Raw genomic sequence first — 19,687 nt, 5'->3', positions numbered from 1 at the left:
AAGTCCTTTGATCATTTTTAAGTTAAGTTCTTTGTGTTTTTTGTTGCTGCTGCTGTTGTTGTTGAGTTGCCAGTGTGATCTTTTAAAACCCAAACCTGAGCAACTAGCTCTTTCTTCATCCTTTTCTTTTGTATCCCATTCAGAACTGCTTCTCCCCAGAAATGAATGCTTAGGAAAGCTATTCTTTTTTTGTTAAGGTAAGCTTTTCCTTATATGCAGCTAAAGCTGGGGGCTCTATTTTCACCAAATGTAGAGACCAAAGTAAATCTTATCTGAGGAAAAGAGGTGAAACTGTTTGAAAAGTTAGGGCCATGTTGATGTATGTCATAGTAAATTAATTCATACAAAAAGCCAACAAGGATTAGGGCAAAATGTGGGGGGCCGACAGCGAAGGGCAAGCGAGGCAAAATCAACCCAAGACTTGATCATTATGGCCCTAAAAAAAGAAGCTTAATTCAAACAAGAGTAGCTGAGTGGTTCACAGCATGTTTTCCACAGGCTGGAGTTATTTGAGGTACATTTCCGCAAGCAATTGAATTCTTATTTGTCCAACTCAGAGTATTTTGTTAAGAGAGAGAGAGACAGCAGGGGAGGGGCAGAGAAAGAGGGAGATAGAGAATCCCAAGCAGGCTCTTCTCTGTCAGCACAGAGTCATGTGTGGGGCCAGATCTCACAAACTGTGAGATCATGACCTGAGCCAAAATAAAGAGTCAAAAGTTTAAGTGATTAAGCCACCCAGGCACCCCACAAAGAATTAAACCTGACAATCTAGGTCAGGGTGGATATAGTTAGTTTACCACTTTCTTCAGAGAGAATCTCTAGCTGTTTCCACTGTATTCCACACAAGTACAGGTATGGAAACATACCTTTTCTTACCATTACTGCCATGACAGGTATGAGGGCTCCACCTTTTTCTTCTGAGACCCCACCCTGCCTTTCTCTATGGCTTCCAAATATCTTGGAATCTTACAAGGTGGGAGAAGGTGATAGATTGTTCACATAGGATAAGTTGGTCAGGAACAGAGCAGTCTCCAAGCACAAAAGCATCTTCCTTCTGGATGGTCAGTAATTCATGTTCCAATGACCAGCAAAGAAGAGTCCTCCCTAGACATGAAGGAAATCTAGCATAGTCCTTGGGCATAGGTGATGCAGCATGATCAGTAGAAGGGACACTGGGCAATCCTCCACACCATTGATGGGCTCTGGTCACTGGGGGTAAACACTCCTTGCTCAGGTAGAGTCTGTAAAGTAGGAGGACACTGACTCACCAGTAAATAATCCTTTTATGTGGGCTCCCTTGACTTCAACTCCAACAAACTTCCGCTGTCATCACTTCCTCACTCCTCCTTGTCCCCCCTCCCCGAGACGTGGAGAATCCTTTCTATACCTTGAGGCTTGTCATTCCTTCTTCCTAACAGTATGAATATGAAAACCACTCCTTTCATGACTCTTAGAACCTAAATTTAAGAAACTCAAGGGGTGCCTGGGTGCCCCAGTTGGTTAAGCATCCAACTCTTCGTTTCAGCTCAGGTCATGATCTCAGGGTATGTGAATTCAAGCCCCACATTGGGCTCTGTGCTGACAGCGCAGAGCCTGCTTGGAAATCTCTCTCTCCCTCTTTCTCTGCCCTTCCCCTACTCTCTGTCTCTCTCTCTCTCTTGAAAATAAGTAAGTGAACATAAAAAAATTTTTAAACAAACTTAAAAGCCATGAAGAGGCACATTTGTTTCTATTCTCTGCTACTAGATCCCTGCCCTGATGAAAAAAAGCAAAAAACACCTGTGTATCTAAATGCAGGGGGTCACCTGATATTATATCAGAAAAGCCACAGTCCACAAGCAATTACTTCAGGCAGTTCTATTTATATCTCAACATGTGAAGTTTGACTAATTAGCACAGGAGGTAGCAGAAATGGGTTTTTATTGCTTAAATGTATAGCATATAAAATAGCATGATGAATGGTGGGTATGGAACCCTTTTTAGGAAAATCTAAAGTATTTAAGATATGCATTGGCTAAAACACTTTAGAGATACACTCCATTCTTACAAAAACAGGGTATAAGAATCTGAACAGAGTTCTGGCTTTTTCCCTTAGAGATGGCCTCTGTGGCTTTATCCCTATCATTTGATCTTCTAGGATGCCCTATTACAGGGACTTCTAGTTGACTGATAATGGATAGGAGATGAACAGAATTCTGCCTCTGAGAAAATGTCATGTCTGGATTCTACAAGTGATGAACAGAACACCCAGAAAGACAGTTAGTAGAGATTTTATGGCACTCAGTAACAGAGAAGATTGTAAAACTGTTTTGTGCCTCCTCCATAAAGTGATTTATTTTTTGTGGAGAGAGAGTGTCTGTGAGCAGGAGAAAGGGGCAGATGGAGAGGGAGAGAAAGAATCCTAAGCAAGCTCCATGCTCAGCACGGAGCCCAACAATGTGGGGCTTGATACAACAACCCTGAGATCATGACCTAGCCAAAATCAAGAGTTGGACCTTGACCAACTGAGCCACCCAGGTGCCCCAAGTGATTTTCTAATAAAGGTCTATGTGTGTGGTAGAATTTGGTGTCAGATGTGAGATGTAGGAAGTAGTCCTCATTCATTTTAAAATTCTTTTGGAGGCTACTTTAAGAACTTAAGTGCTGGGGCGCCTGGGTGGCGCAGTCGGTTAAGCATCCGACTTCAGCCAGGTCACGATCTCGCGGTCCGTGAGTTTGAGCCCCGCATCGGGCTCTGGGCTGATGGCTCAGAGCCTGGAGCCTGTTTCCGATTCTGTGTCTCCCTCTCTCTCTGCCCCTCCCCTGTTCATGCTCTGTCTCTCTCTGTCCCAAAAATAAATAAACGTTGAAAAAAAAAATTTAAAAAAGAAAAAAAAAAAAAAAGAACTTAAGTGCTGCATCTGATTGAATCAGCCCAGAGGGATGATAAAATACCAGAAAAAATAATTTAATATTATGAATGTATTTTTTCCAATATGGAAAGTTTCAGATTGTAAAGTAAGCACCAAAACCATTAGTCACTTCTACAGTCAGCAGTAGCTGACAGATAGAGAGTGTGACCAGGAATGAAAAGTTCTAGAAAGTATACATAGCAACCAACTCAAAGGTTATACAGTCATCCAGGCGTCCTATATGAGGTTAACCATTCCAGATGTGTAGATGATGGAGCCATCTAATTTACTTCAGGATTGGCTCTGATAAGGTTTTCAGGAACTGCAGAAGGGGCATTTCAGTGTATGTACTCACAGGAAACCCAAGGAGACAAGGGCAGGGAATAAAGCAGAAGCTGACAGTATGGCAGTTATGCAAACAAATCAGTACAAAACTGAATATATGGGAATCTCTGGCCAAAATTCAAGTGTACATATATAACCTTCCTTGTTTTTCTATAACTGAAATAAAATTCTATTTTTAGTAATCAGATGATAAAAATGTAATTTCAGTTATTTTACTTAATTTAGATGTTTACTTATTTTTGAGAGAGAGCAAGGGAGGGGCAGAGAGGAAGAGGGAAAGGGAAACCAAGGATCCGAATTGGGTTCTGCGCTGTCAGTGCAGAGCCTGACACAGGGCTCAAACTCCCAAACCACAAGATCATGCTGAGCCGAAGTCAGATGCTTAGCTGACTGAGCCACCAGGAGCCCAATCTCAGTTAATTTAGAGTTGCTTCTTCTTTAGTCAAGCTGTGCCAAATTCCAAGGAAATTACATGGTGCCGGGGCTTGGTGGGATGAGGTGGGGTAGGGTATACACATATTGACTTTTATTGTCTATGTTTGGATTCCTCTGGGAACAGATCTTGAGACAAAGATTCAAGTGCACACAATTTGTTTGGGGCTCATCCTATACACACTGGTCTGGGAGTGAGGAGTGAGATGGGTTAGGGAAGGCAGGGAAGCCTGTATGATGGAACTTCTTTTTGCTGAGGAGTTCTGAGAATCAATGTAGAACACATTCCTTTTGAGTTGTCCTCTCTGAGCACAAGAGACCTTGGGTATTTTCACACCAGCTCCCATTAATCTGCTGGAGGAGTAGAGGTGACACTGATTCTCCAGCACTGCTGAACTGCCTGGCACAGAAGCAGAACAGGCTCCAGAACCAGGGAAAGCCCTATAGCAGTTGAAAGTCAGGCTTCTGTCAAGACCTACACCATAGTGATAGGGCCAGAGGGAACACAAGTGAGGCACCAAAATCCTTTACTACAGTGAGTCTCAATGTCACTATCTGTTCTCCAAAGGGCACCTCGCTCCCTTCTGGTTTTGGCCATCAATCTACCAGGTCACTGAGTGGACTCTCATTCTTTACCAAATCTCCTGGGGTTCAGCTTTCTCTCTCCTACTTCAATTTTTTTTTTCTATGTAAGGGAATAAGTCAGTGGACCCCAGCCCATGCAGGGTTGCAGGAGATTCATGAAACCGTCTGAGCCTCAACTACCTCTGTGCTCATAGACGCGTCTTGTGACTCTGCTGTTCCAATGACAGGTTGGGTGGTGGAAGCTTTCTAAAGTCCCATCTGCCCATTTCCTCTTTGGGGTCTTACCACCTCTCTGAGACTCTATTCTGGAGGCAGCATACAGCATCTTCAGACATACCTGTCATTTTTTATTGCCTTCCCCGCTCCCAGTTAGCCCAAGGGGGTAGGTCAATGTGGGGATACCCCCTCACCTCTGCTTTTTCAAGGACCTATAATATCTAAACCCACACCTCATTGCTTCTCCTCAGATTTGTTTCTACCTTCTAACCTGTGGAATCCCTGTCTGGTCTCCTGGCCTGATTCCTAGCTCTGACTCATCCTGTAGTCTTCCAACTCTGTTGTTCCTTTGTGAAAAATCATGTTTTGCTTGGCTTCCTTTTTTATGGAAATGGGCTTTTATTGCTTAAATGTGTAGTATATGAATGAATGCCACAGATCTAGCAATCCAAATGAGGAACAGAAAATACAAAAAAAAAAAAAAGTAACTATTTCAAAAATATCATGAAGCCATGACTGTCAACCCTGCTGATTGCTCTTTTGCTTGATAAGAATTGTATTCATTCATTAAGGAGTGGTTTTCTGCAGACACCCTCAATTTGGAAACACTCAATTTCTTTACCTGACTGCGTTATTTCAGATGGTGTAACAGTATCTACTGAAGCCAATACCCCTATAATTTTACAGGTACTTCTTTTCCATCCAGGAGGTGACCAGCACATCATTTCTGTCTCTAAATGAGAAGAGTTAACCTTGCTGCACTTTCTGGATTTACTGTTGGAAGCCTCAATGTCTGTCGCTTATGTTTCCAGATTTGCAAATGAGACAGAACTGAGTGTTATCTCACAACTCATGCAAATTAGATGCCAGGAAGGCTATTGAAAAGGGAAGATGGTATCATCTGTCTTGCAAGGGCATTGCTCACATTGACAGCCCCACATTTAACCTCCTCTTTTCCTTCCCATGAATTAATAGCTCAGCTCACCCTCCCTAAGAAGTCATCTGCTTTATTGAAATTAAATTCCAGCTACCCTGGGGAGAGCCACTAGACAGAATCTGTCACTTGTTGCCTTTGTTCTCCTGGACTATAAAGGTACATATCCTGAAGGATAGATTGTGCTGAAGAATGTTTAAGGAAGGTTATTGATATGACTGATGAAAGGGGGAGGGGTAGAAAGTAAGGACACACCCCTGATGTTTCGGGTGCTTACATATGTATGGGCTTCAGTCAGTGACATCCATGCTCAGCCCTACCATCATTCGGGCATTTCCCATGATGTCCAAGAAATGGTAGTGCCAGACTCATTCACCAGTACACAGCCTTACACATGATAGCAGCCCAGGCTTATGATCAATTCAAGCCCCTCCATGACAATATGAGCACCTGAGGAATAGCAGGCATCATTTGTTTTGATGTATTCAGATGAACCTATAATTAGGGTCAAAGTCTCCAATCTGGAGACACACATGTGTTTATGACAGGAATATAATTAAGAAACATGCCTACATAACTAATTATTCTTTCAACAATTATTGTTGAACAACTACTATGTTCCAGGGAAACCAGAAAGAATAAACCATAAAATCAAATAAATAAACTAGCTGACTTCCAGATTGAGGTAAATCCCATGATGGAGACAAAACAGGGTGAAGTGATAGCAGTTAACCCTGGCATGGATATGCTTTGTGTAGGTAGTTAAGGAAGTCCCCTCTGAAGAGGCCACATATGAAATAAGACATGAAAGATGAGGAGACAAATAAAAAACAGACAAGGCTTCAAAATCCTGAGGTACAAATGAGCTTGGGTTAGTCCAAGAATCAGGAGGCCAGTGTGGCTAGAGTCTAATGACTCAAGGGGGCTAGAAGGAGCCCAAACCCATTGGAATCGGTAGGAAGACTTTGGAGAATTTTCAGTTAGAATCGGCCTCATGCAAGTTTTAAAAATATTGCTCAGACATTTTTATATCAAAGTGGGTGAAAATTGGGTAAGAACTAATCAAGAGTGAGGCAGAGACACTGCTTAGGTGGCAATAATGTAATCCAGATGAGTAATGAAGGAGACGTAAATTAGGGTGTGTGGGAAAAATAGACTACATTGGTTTTGAATCAGAAACATCATAATTAATTCTTTATTCTAAAACTGACGGATGCTGGAGGAAGAAGAGATGGAAATACTTTCCCTGCTGCTAAGAAAATTTTGTAAATGATGTATATGTTTGGGGGAAAAAAAAGAAAGGAAGCAAAATGTGGAAGGAAAGTACATCAACGATGCCATTTGAAACATAAACACAGAAAAGCAGACATGCATGTTGGAATTCAACATGATTCAATCTTTCATCATTCCACCACCTTTTTTTAAGAAGAGAGATCAAAGGTTACAGTGCAAGTGCTTAAAGGCAAACTCGGATTAAAAAGAATTTGATGATAAAACGTGTCTTTATAGGAGATGAAAGAACATCTCAAAAGAGGAAGTCTACCACTTGGGACAGGAAGAAAAACATAGTTAAATTTAGCTTCTTGGAACTCACCTTCAGCTTGATTAATTGGAGAATCAAAGCTTCTGTTTAGTTTATCAAACAGAAAAGCCTTTCATGAACAGCAACTTATCTGTATAAACAAAATTTCTACAGCACCTCTCTCAATCCAGGATTATTTTAGGTGTTACTTTTTCAGTCAAGCTGGGCAAAAGCAAGCAGATAATTTTCAAATGAAACTTGAATTCCACAGGTGTTTGTGGTGGTAATACAAAGGGGGACAGGTTCAGAACATATATACAAGTGATGAGATAAATGAAATTTTGTTGGTGGATGAAATATAAGGGGTAAAGAAAAGGGATAAACCAAGGTAAGTTCCTCAACTTGAGGCTTGAGCAATAATGTAGTTTTTTTTTTAAGGATGAACAGTTTTTTCCATTTTTCAATTTTTTTAATTTTTCATCATGAATATACTCTTTAATCCCCATCCCCCTCCCAACTCCCCCCTGTAACCATAAATTTGTTCTCTATAGTTAAGAGTCTGTTTCTTGGTTTCTCTCTCTCTCTTTTTTTCTTTTGCTCCTTTGTTTCTTAAATTCCATGTATAAGTGTGATCGTATGGTATTTGCACAAACAGTTCAATGAAACAGGAGCTGCTTCTTTGAAAAGATCAAAAAAATTGATCAAACTCTAGCTAGACCCATTAAAAACACCAAAAACCAAAAACCAAAAAATAAACCAAACCAACAAAAAAAAAAATCCACAAAAAAATAAAGAACAGAGAGAGAGAGAGAGGGTCCCAATAAACAAATCACCAATGAAAAAGGAGAAATAACACCAACACCACAAAAATATGTACAATTGTAGCAGAATGTTATGAAAACCTGTATGCTAACAAATTGGACAACCTAGAAGAAATAGATAAATTCCTAGAAACATATAAACTACCAAAACTGAATCCGGAAGAGATAGAAAATTTGAACAGACCAATTACCAGCAATGAAATTGAATCAGTAATCAAACAACTCCTAAAAATCAAAAGTTTAGGACCAGATGGCTTCATGGGTGAATTCTACCAAACATTAAAAAAAAGCATTAATACCTGTTCTTTTCAAACTATTCCAAAAAAAAAAAAATAGAAGAGAAAACTTCCAAATTCATTTTATGAGGCTGATATCACCCTGATACCAAAACCAGATAAAGACCCCACTAAAAAAGAAAACTACAGGCCAATATCTCTCATGAATATAGATACAAAAATCAACAAAATATTAGGAAACTGAATCCAACAATACATTAAAGAAATTATGCACTACAATCAAGTGGCATTTATTCCCAGGATGCAAGGTGGTTCAATATTTGCAAAACAATCAATGTGATATGTCACATCAATAAGAGAAAGGATAAAAACTATATGATCATTTCAATAGATGCAAAAAAAGCATGTGACCAACCAAGTACAACATCCATTCATGACAAAATGCCTCTGCAAAGTAGGTCTAGAGGGAACATACCTCAGCATAATAAAGACCTCGTATGAAAAACCCACAGCCGACATACTCAATGGTGAAAAACAGAGCTTTTCCCCTAATGAACAAGACTAAGATGTCCATTCTCTCATCACTTTTATTCAACATGCACTGGAAGTCCTAGTCACAACAATCAGACAACATAATGAAATAAAAGGCATCCAAATTGGTAAAACTTTCACTATTTGCAGACGACATGATACTGTATATAGAAAGCCTGAAAGACTGCCTCAAAAAGCTACTAGAACTGATAAATGAATTAAGTAAAATTTGAGGAAACAAATTCAATATACAGAAATCCTTTGCATTTCTCTACACTAATAATGATACAGCAGAAAGTGAAATTAAGAAAACAATCCCGTTTAAAATTGCACCAAAATCAATCAAATATCTAGAAATAAACTTAACTAAGGAGGTGAAAAACCTGTACTCTGAAAATTATAGAACACTGACGAGAGAAATTCAAGTTGATGCAAAGAAATGGAAAGACATTCCATGCTCATGCTTAAAATGTCCATACTACCCAAAGGAATCTATATTTTTAATGTAATCACTATTAAAATACTAACAGTGTTTTCACAGAACTAGGACAAACAATCCTATAACTTGTATGGAACCAGAAAAGACCTCAAATAGCTAAAGCAATCTTGGAAAAGGAAAACAAAACTGGACATATGACAATTCCAGTCTTCGAGTTATTACAAAGCAGTAGTAATTAAAAGAGTATGGTACTGGTACAAAAATAAACATATAGATCATAGAAATCCCAGAAATAAACCCACAATTATATGGTCAATTAATCTTTAACAAAGCAGGAAAGAATATACAATGGGAAAAAAGATAGTCTCTTCAGTCTCGTCAATAAATGGTGTTGGGAAACCGGACCACTTTCTTTCACCATTAAAGACCTATATGTGAGACCTGAAATCATAAAAATCCTAGAAGAGAACACAGGCAGTAATGTCTGACATCGACTGTAGAAATCTTTCTCTAGATATGTCTCCTGAGGCCAGGGAAATGGAAGAAAAAATAAACTATTGGGACTACATCAAAATAAAGAGCTTCTGCAAGGGAAGGAAATGATCAGCAAAACTAAAAGCCAATCTACTGAATAGAAGAAAATATTTGCAAATGACATATCTGATAAAGGGTAAATATCCAAAATATATAAAGAACTTACATAACTCAACACTGAAAAACCAAAGAATTCTTTTAAAAATGAGCAGAAGACATGAATAACACATGATGGGTCTCTGCTGCCAGCAGAAGTCATCCAGCCTTGCCCAGGTAATGGTAAGGACAACTATTTTCACTATTTGGAACAGAAAAATAAAAGCAACATGAAGAATCCAGATCATAAAATATTCTTAATTTAATTCCCCAAAGCTAGATTCATACCAGGATATTTTCCTACTTATTCAAAACCACAATGACATCTCTTTCTTTGCACTACTTTGCAGATAATTGTATTTACAAAATTTAATACTTATTTCTATTCTCTAAGTCAGTATGTTCCTCAGACCCACAGGATGTTAATAGGTGTTACACACACACACACACACAAGGTTCCTGGTCACATGAGATTTGGAATTTACACAGGCTTCTTCATCACAAGATTTCTCAGAGATTTTCCTGAGTGTAAGGACATTGAAATCTCTGAAGGAGGATATAATGTGCAACATTTCAAGTTTCATTGACCACAGAACCCTTTCTGAGGTTGTTTTCCCACAATTAGTGTGCTGCAGCATGCTTTTTGGCAAACAATGCCTAATTGTTTCAAGGGTGTCAGCCTTTTCTTCCAGGTTAAACCATAAAGTCCCCAAGAGGAGAAAAATAATTGCCTCCTTTGTATTCTTCATAGCACCAGCACAGAGCAGGAAATAGAGCATTTCAGTAAATATGTGTCATTTCATAAAATTGTTTTAATTCCTTAATATAGTCTCTATTTTCAGAATGCCTGCTCTATGCTGGATATTATCCTAGGCACTAAGAAAATTAAATTAAATAGAACCCCTCCCCTCAAGAAACGCACAGTCCAGTAATGAGGAAAGACAAATATATAAATACAATATTGCTTGCTAATTACTATAATGTCATGTTTACAAGGTCTTGGGGTGACACAAAGAAGGCAACCATGGCAGGAGGCAGAGAATGGAAAGGTAGTAAGTTGGGGGTGGGAAAAGGCTTCACCACAAAGGTAACTGTGGAACTTAAGCTTGAGCCTGGGGAAGGAATTCTCCAGAAACAGGCAAGGGGCTAAAGGGAATTCCAGGAGGGGCATCTGGGTGGCTCAGTCAGTTGAGTGTCTGACTCTTGATTTTGGCTCAGGTCACGATCCCAGAGTCATGGAATCAAGCCCAGGTCAGGCTCCACGCTGAGCATGGAACCTGCTTAAGGTTCTCTCTCCCTCAGGGGGTGGCTCAGCCAGTTAAGCCTCCGGCTTTGGCTCAGGTCATGATCTCGCGGTTCATGAATTTGAGCCCTGTGTTGGGCTCGGCTGACCGCTCAGAGCCTGGAGCCTGCTTTGGGTTCTGTCTGTCTGTCTCTGTCTCTGTCTCTCTCTGTCCCCAGTCACACTCTGTCTGTCTCTCTCAAAAATAAATAAACATTAAAAAAACAGATTCTGTCTCTGCCCCCAACTCACACGCACTCTCTCTCACTCTCTCTCTCTCAAAAAAAAAAAAAAAAAAAAAAAGTTAAACTTTAAAAAAATTGATAAAGGGCATTCTAGGAAAAAGCAAGAGGCATTCCGAAATCACAGACATAAAATAGCATAGCTTGTTTACTGCATCATGAGAGTTATATATGGCTTCTGAATAAAACACAGCTGAAGGTGCAGCAGGGACTGGAGAAGGGGAGGTGGGGAAGGTTGGTCAAGGAAGTTATCAAAAGGAAGGGAAAGACAGAACCCAGGAACCACATCCTCCCTGCAGTGTTCTCAACTTGAGAACACCGTTCACAATGACAAGGCATGATGTCTGTGTTTCTTTCTAATTGAAACAAATCCCTATCATCTTTATTTGATGATACCATAATATCATTGTCATTTCCCCGTTCCCTATTCACAGCCCCTTTCGGAACAATACTGTCCCTCCAGTATGATGAATTACTAATTAATGTCTGACTATTTTAAAAAAGATTAAATGAAAGCTTTTGGAAACTGTGAATGATAATATTATCATAAACTGGTATCGTTTAGGAACCCCATGATATGTGAAGAAGAGAATGATGTCAACAGCATCCTTGGAGATATTTAAGTTTATTGTTTTTAAAAATTATTCCTTAATATGAGTGTATAAGGAAGATACTTTGGTTGAAGCATGCCATGTAACATCAGAAAAGGATTATGATTCTAGCTTGTAGAAATTGCCAGCAATTGGGGCGCCTGGGTGGCACAGTCGGTTAAGCGTCCGACTTCAGCCAGGTCACGATCTCGCGGTCCGGGAGTTCGAGCCCCGCGTTGGGCTCTGGGCTGATGGCTCAGAGCCTGGAGCCTGTTTCCGATTCTGTGTCTCCCTCTCTCTCTGCCCCTCCCCCGTTCATGCTCTGTCTCTCTCTGTCCCAAAAATAAATAAATGTTGAAAAAAAAAAAAAAAGAAATTGCCAGCAATTAATAGAATTGCTCTTGGGGGAGAACTCAACATATACTTTTAAATGTGTTAAAAAGTTTACATGATCTACTGAATAATGTACCCACAACATATAGAATCTCTGGTATAACAAATTGGGAATGGTATTTTTCTGAGCATTTTCAAACATTTCAAAGACCATATATTTACAACATTTCTTATTATTGAGATATACTGTGGACTCAATACTTCATAAAGCTTTTTATCTTAAAGAACAATTTTTTTTACATGATCCTTTAAGGATTCTTCTAGAATAAACCTCAGAATGAAGCCACTCACTTGATATCACAACCTGAGATATGTCTCTGGGCCTTGAGATAATGGCATTATCTTCCCTTTCTCCCTCAAACCCTACAGATTATTAATCCTTCCTGCTTTGCACAATTTCATTACCGCATGTGCCATGAGTGACTGAAATCTACTGAATGTGTTTTCAGAGTAACACAGAGTAACACGATTTCAGAGAGTCTTCAATTCCCTGCATCATGGACTAGAAAATAAAGAGAGTCATCCTCTGCCAGATCCCAAGAGGCTATAACCCATTTGGCATATTTGTCGGTACCGTGACAGCAACTGTCTTCCATTGGTGCAGTGCAGGGAGAGGGGGCACCCACCCCTAAGAATGACAGATGAGAGAGGTATTAACTGCAGGAAATCCTCCTAAATAAAATAACCAAGCCAAACAGGAAAACAAAAAAGCTCAAAATGACTTGGTTGTCCCCAGAGAAGGCAACCAAATAAAGGACAAATCCTGCAGCTCATCCTGAGGGCTCTGGCTTGAGAAAATAATCAGGGACAATCTCACAGACAAGCAGAGGAGGCTGCTCCTTATCTGGAAGAATCCAAGGGGGTGCCTGGTGTTCACAGCTAGCTCTTCACCCTGGGCCTCAGAGGCAGGGAGTGGGCCACAGGGATCTAGGCACTCCCTCTCAGCTCTTCCAGTAAAAGCACTCCTATGTATCAACCCAAGATAATCAGGTTCTGAGGTTCTACCACTTCCTAACCACTTTAAGAGGTAGATTAATAAATCAATATATCATTTAATTGATATGCCAGTTGGTGCTGGGGGTCTCATAGGGGTGAGAAAACAGCTTCACTCATATCCCAAGACCCGAAACTCTAGTTTTCTAACATCAGCAAAATGTGCCCTGGGTACAGCACTGGCATTATTGCGATATGACATATGCATTCCTGAACAACCTCGAGCTTTACAAAATTAGATCTAAAAATAACAAGGTTTAGGGCACCTGGGTGGCTCAGTCAGCTAAGCATCTGATTCTTGGTTTTGGCTCAGGTCATGATCTCACGGTTTGTGGGTTCAAGCCCTGCGTTGGGCTCTTCACTGACAGTATGGAGCCTGCTTGGGATTCTCTGTCTCCTCCCTCTGTCTCTCCCCTGCTCATGCTCTCTTTCAATAAATAAATAAACAAACAAACTTTAAAAAAAAAAAACAAGATTTATGCAGAATGTGGGGTAAGGCAAAGCACTCAAGACATATGTAACTCTGTAACCTGAGTACTTTTGGTATCAATAATTGGAAACTCAGGAGATAAGTTAGATAACCCAAACATGCCACTCAGTAGGGTTGGAGAATGCCCCAGGGGACACTAAAATATTCTCCACCTCAGCAGTGGAAATGTGCTTGCCAGTCTGAGAAAATGCACATGGAACTAGACTACAGATGTGCACACAGAAGGAAACGCAATCTACCCAAGCCCGGGTGAGCCCCACCCTGGGGAGGGATACCTCCGTAGAGATACTGATGTTTCATTTGCTTCTCATAGGGTGAAATAGTCTTCTGTCTGTGCCTCAGACAACAGAATGTCTTTTTTCTTTCCTACTGAAGGTTATAATGCCACTATTCTGGTTCACTTTGCTGAGGAAAAATCACATAGGAAGGAATCAACACAACATCCACATTATGTGATGTCATACCCTCACCAGTCACGTGTTGGCTACTTCAACATTATAGAGAATTGTGTTGTAGGGGGACAATTTACCTAACTTTCTGCCTACATCTCTCCTCCAGACCAGATAGCCCAGAATGGAACAGGGAGTGGAGATTTGGGTGTCATCATCAAACCACAGGCTACAATGATCCTAAAATGCACTGCCATTTTCCTTTCTGTAGAGCTGGATAGTAAAGGGATTGCCAGAGCTCGTGGGGAACAAGTCTGAGGAGCCTATGGACAGATGTAGGCATAGCTCCATGAGAGGGCTTATAACATTAGAATGTCTCACAGGAGGCAAGTATAGCCTATATAAGTACCACGGACTTTTCTAGACCTTCAGCTGAACTAAGAATGGGGTGTGGAGGAGAGTGGCACAGTGGGCAGTAAAGTAAGAAGAAATGATAATGTAGTGTCATGGAAGCCAGGAGGAAAAGATGTTCTAGGAAGAGAGATGTCAACTGTGTATAAGGCTGTTGAAAGATCAAGTAACAGGAAATCCTTGGATCTTAGCAACATAGAAAATACTGTTTTGTTTGACAAGAGCAGTCACAGTGGAAGGATGGAGACAGAAGCCTCTTAGAATGAACAAGGAGAATGTGTTATAAGGAAGTACAGAGACTTTAGACTAGGGACTTGTAAAAGGCCAGATAGTAAAGATTTTAGACTTTGCAGACCTTATGGTCTCTGTCACAACTACTCAGTTTTGCCATTGTAGGGTGAAAGCAGCCACAGATAATACATAAGCAAATGGGCATGGCTGTGTTCCAATAAATCTTTATGGAGTACAATTTGGTTTCACATAATTTTTTCCCATGTCACAAAACATATTCTTCTGATTTTCCCCCAACCATTTATAAATGCAAAACCCATTCTTACCTCTGGAGCTGCACAAAAATGATTGTCGAGCCAGATTTGGATCTCAGGCCATCATATGCCAACTTCTGCAATAAACCTCTCTCAGAAGGTTTTCTGTGAATGGTGTTAAGTAGATGATGCAATCAACAAATCAAAAGGAAATGCGAATTCCATGAAGGAGAGACATTTTCTCTATGGTTTTCCAGTCTGTCCTCAGCTTCTAACACAGGGATTAGCACATCATAAGTGCTTAATAAATAGGTGCTAAATAAATGAATTAATTTAACCTAGATCTGACTATTGTATCTGTCTACTTACTTCTCCAGCCCACTGCCACACAGGCACATAGCTTGAATTAGAGCCTACAAAAGTTCTCACCGGATAACATAATAATAACCTGTCTCTGTGTTTTATGCTGTGATTCCTTCATTCCTTCTGGGACAGGAGTCATACTTGTCTGCCAGACTGGCTGCCTGCTCACTTGGCCTTGCTTGGAAATCCCCAACATAGACATCTGCCTGTGTATTCAAACTTTAACCCTGCAAACTCATTTGAGACCACTTATCCTGTTCTTTGAAAACAGCCTGGTTGAATGAGGAAATTCCCCACCTGAGTCCTGATGTCAGTTTCTTTAGAATCCCTTTTCTTAATAGAGATACCAAACTAAATGATAAGGCCCAGCCAAGAAGAATATAGATATAGATATGTGTGTATGTATGCATACATATTTTTATTTCTATATATATACACACATACATACGTATACATGCTATAAACACATAGAGACACATACATGCATGTACACAAATATCTACATATACACACTCACATACATATACTTTGTCTTTTCTGTCATTTCCCTCCTCTTTAGAGGCCTGCTATCTGGTCTTTTTCACAGCCCTGAGCTGCTTTGCCTTATAAGCTCATGAATGGGTAAGTCCTTTCAGATTCCTCCAGGGTCTCTAGCAGCTATGCTGGCTGAGGAAGCAGATAACCTTTGGTTTGAGGAATGATAGAATTCTCCTTGATCTACTAGCCAACTTGCTAAGGACTCTGCTGCACACAGACCCAGGGTCTGTGCTTGCAAAGATCACTTGGGAAGATGGAGCCAGGGAGAGGCACTGTCAGCATAGAATTTCCACTATAAAAATGACTCAAGGAGCAAATACCTTGCGTTTTCCCTCCTCTGAACTCACATCACTTACAGTGTAAGCCACTTGGAATTTAATCACACACTGCATGGGGATATTAAAGCCCTCCGCCCACCTTTTCAGCCTTATCATTCATTGCACACTCTTTTTGATCCCCCACAGCCTATATTTGAGTCACACTAAATTTTCTGCCGTTTCTGAACAACCCATTTATCTCCACCTCATTTCTTCACTCATTTTGCAGCCTGCAACCTACCCCTCCCCCATGTCTCTCCAGCCCTCATCTCTTTCTCTCAAAGTCCAACTCATCCTCCAAGGCTTTACTATGATTCTCTTTCTTCTGGGAAATTTTCCCCAGAGCCCACGTTAGCATTCACATCTCCAGGTCCTACCCTCCACATCATTTTGTTTCCTCCACCATCACAATGTCTGCCATGTTTAATGGGTTTCTGTGGACAGAGCATATGCTCTAGAGTTGTACCACGTGGCTCAAGTTCTATCTCTACCAATTACTCACAAAGGGATCTCAATGTAGTGAGCTAACCTCTCTGAGCTGTTTCTCATTGATAAAATGCCTAAATGTTTTCAAGTTTGCTTGAGGACTAAATGAGATGATGAATGAAAGTCACCTGGCACAGGTGGTCAACAAAAGATCAGGTTGTTCCTTCACCTTATCCCATTCTGTAAAAAAATGACTTTCTTATACAACTTCCATATTTGCTCCTAACCAAGTATTTTCTTTATTTTAATGTTTATTCATTTATTTTGAGAGAGAGAAACAGAGTGTTAAGCGGGGGAAGGGCAGAGAGAGAGGGAGAGAGAGCATCCCAAGCAGGCTGCCAGTGCAGAGCCTGACTGGGGGCTTGATCTCATGAACCCCAAGATCATAATCTGAGGTGAAATCAAAAGTCAGACTTAATTGACTGGGCCACTCAGGCACCCCTGCCCAAGTATTTTCCATAAGGGATCTGGCCTGTTTTCTCACAAGGAAAGTAATTAAACCCAAACACCTATGCCCAACACAGGAAGTTACACAAAAATAGAGAGTTATAGAGTAGCAGGAATTTAAGAAAGCATCTAGTACTATTACATATCTTCAAACAAATCAAAGTCTGTCACCTGATAGCCATGGGTGTCTGCACATGGACCCAACCTAATGGAATCATTGGCCATTATCTGGCACCAGCAAGCTGAGCCCACAAAATGCTTTAGCAAAACGTATTCCTCTCTAGTTTATATCCTTTCGATGTGCTAACTCTACCTATAATTGTGGTAGTACTGCCTTGATTTATAAATAAATAATTCTTTTTTTTTCTTTTTTTTTTGAGAGAGAGAGGACAGGGAAGGGGGACAGAGGATCTGGAGGGGGTTCTGTGCTGACAGCAGAGAGTCAAATTTGGGGCTTGAACTCATGAATCACAAGATCATGACCTGAGCTGAAGTCAGATGCTTAACTGATTGAGCCACCCAGGTGCCTCATGTAAGTGAGGAATTCTTGAAAGAAACTATTCAAAAAGTATTTACCCCATATGGCTGTCCTTACATTGCCAAATCTTTGATATTTCTGATCTCTAATTCTCTCTCACCTTTCCATATTTCATTTCAAAGTAATGATGGCATTAGAACAAATGCAGCTTCTCCCATTCTACAAGATGGAAAATTTAGAATCATAATGGTGAGAACAATATAGTGATGCTGCCATTGACCTATTATGGCCAATACGCCTAGTCAAGGGTAGGCTCAGACCTGGCAGGTGGTCATGATTATTCTCAGGGCGGTCTGACCCCCACCAGCATGAACAGAAATGACCTTAGACATAGAGTGCTTAAAGTAGGATATTTTCAATTTTCAATGAAAAAAAAAAAAAAAAAAAACATGAGAAAGGGAAAAAAGGGGGAGTTGGCACCCCCACAAGAAAAAAAAAAAAAAAAAGTGCTTTCAAAAAGGAAATTTACTCAAGAAGATGATCACATTGAAAAATCAAATCTCCTCCGGCAAAGCAAACCATATGCTAGTAAAGGTCAGTTATTTCTCCTAGATCAGAGTTGTTGCAACCAGCTATTTGTTTTAAAATGAGTTCGTTGGTGTTTGTGTTTACAGATCCTGGTCTGTCTCTTAGAGGGTGACTTACTAAAGGAGAAAAAAAAGGCAGAAACATCATTTCCTATGACCCACACCTGGGAATATTAAATGGTGCTTGGTTATTTAAATATGCTGTTTGCACTGAATTCAAAGTGCATTATCCTACATCTCAGTTGATGTCGAAACACTTAGCCAAATGCTTAATGCCCAGAAAAACTATGTTAGAGCTTAATAGCTGTGGTTTGAAAATAAGTAATGTCAGAATTTTTTCACTAGCTCTTGAGTTAACCCTTGGTCATCCAACATGATGTGAATAATGCCTAAAATAATCACTGAACTGTAGAGGAACCATTGAATAGTGGAGGAGAAATACTAAAAATTTGTTTAGGTGGTTCTGAAGGGGGTTTAGACCTTTTAATAAGATTAACAAAAGACTACGGCATTAAGGATTCTGCAACCAAATCCACTGTGGAAGGGAATTCCTCCATTAGGGGAAGGGACTGAAAATCCCAACACTAAATAAATGGATCTTTGTCCAGGCAACCAGTCCCATTTTCAGATGGGGTCCAAAAGTCACCTCATTAGCATAACAAAAGACACCTTTATGGCTCTCATCGCTTAGGAAATTTCAAGGGTTTTAGAGGATCTGGGCTAGAAACAGGGCTGAAAAACAAATATATATATATGTATATATATATATTTATTATAAATCACAATATCACAAGGACAAACCAGAAGTTGGGATGACTAGACAGCTAAAGGGACTCCATCGTGGAATCCCTAAAGTGGCAAATAACTCTCAGTTTGGAGAGTGCCAAAATGCTGGGATAGGTACACCCAGGGAACTGGTACCTGCCAGGGATGACTCTTCCTGAAGCGGTGCCAACAAATTTATAGACTCCTACAGGACCCAGACCTAGGGTCCAGGACTGTCTGACTCTCAGTAAGAAGCCAGGTTAATAACTATAGCATCATATATTCACCAAGTTAGAGCCTATAATAGGAGCTTTACATAACTCATACGATTTAATCCTCATAATCCTTCTGCAAGGTAGGACCTATTTCCTCCACTTTACAGACAAAGGGGTTGAGGCCCTGAAGAACGAATGAATTTTTCAGAGGTGACACTTTTTAAGTGGCAGAGGTGGGGTTTGAATTTCATTTGTATAGTGTCTAAGTCTAAATACTTAACCACCATGCATCCCAGACCCTCAAGAGGTCAGAGAGAAGGGAATTAAAGACATAGAAGCAGTCAAAAAGCCAAAGCCAAGAGTAGAATAAATGCATCTGCTAGTTGACCTTTTTTCAAATATTTCAAATATTTGAAATTAAAACTTCAGCTCTGATGATTTGTTCTGGATGGCCAATGCATTTGCTTTTTCATGCTTCTTTGGGCTACCTTTAGCTAGATTCACATTCCTTGGTTTTCAGTAGATGGTTCTGTCTCCCTAGTTGGTCCAGGGACCTTTGTACATTCCTTCTTAATCCCTGAATGTTAATCTCTACCCTGTAAAGGTCTCTTGTTAGCTAGCACTGCCTATAAGAT

The sequence above is a fragment of the Herpailurus yagouaroundi genome, unplaced genomic scaffold (genome assembly GCF_014898765.1).
Source record: "Herpailurus yagouaroundi ecotype Mexico unplaced genomic scaffold, PumYag 189, whole genome shotgun sequence".
In the NCBI taxonomy this organism is placed as follows: domain Eukaryota; kingdom Metazoa; phylum Chordata; class Mammalia; order Carnivora; family Felidae; genus Herpailurus; species Herpailurus yagouaroundi.
Note: the sequence above shows the minus strand (reverse complement) of the source record.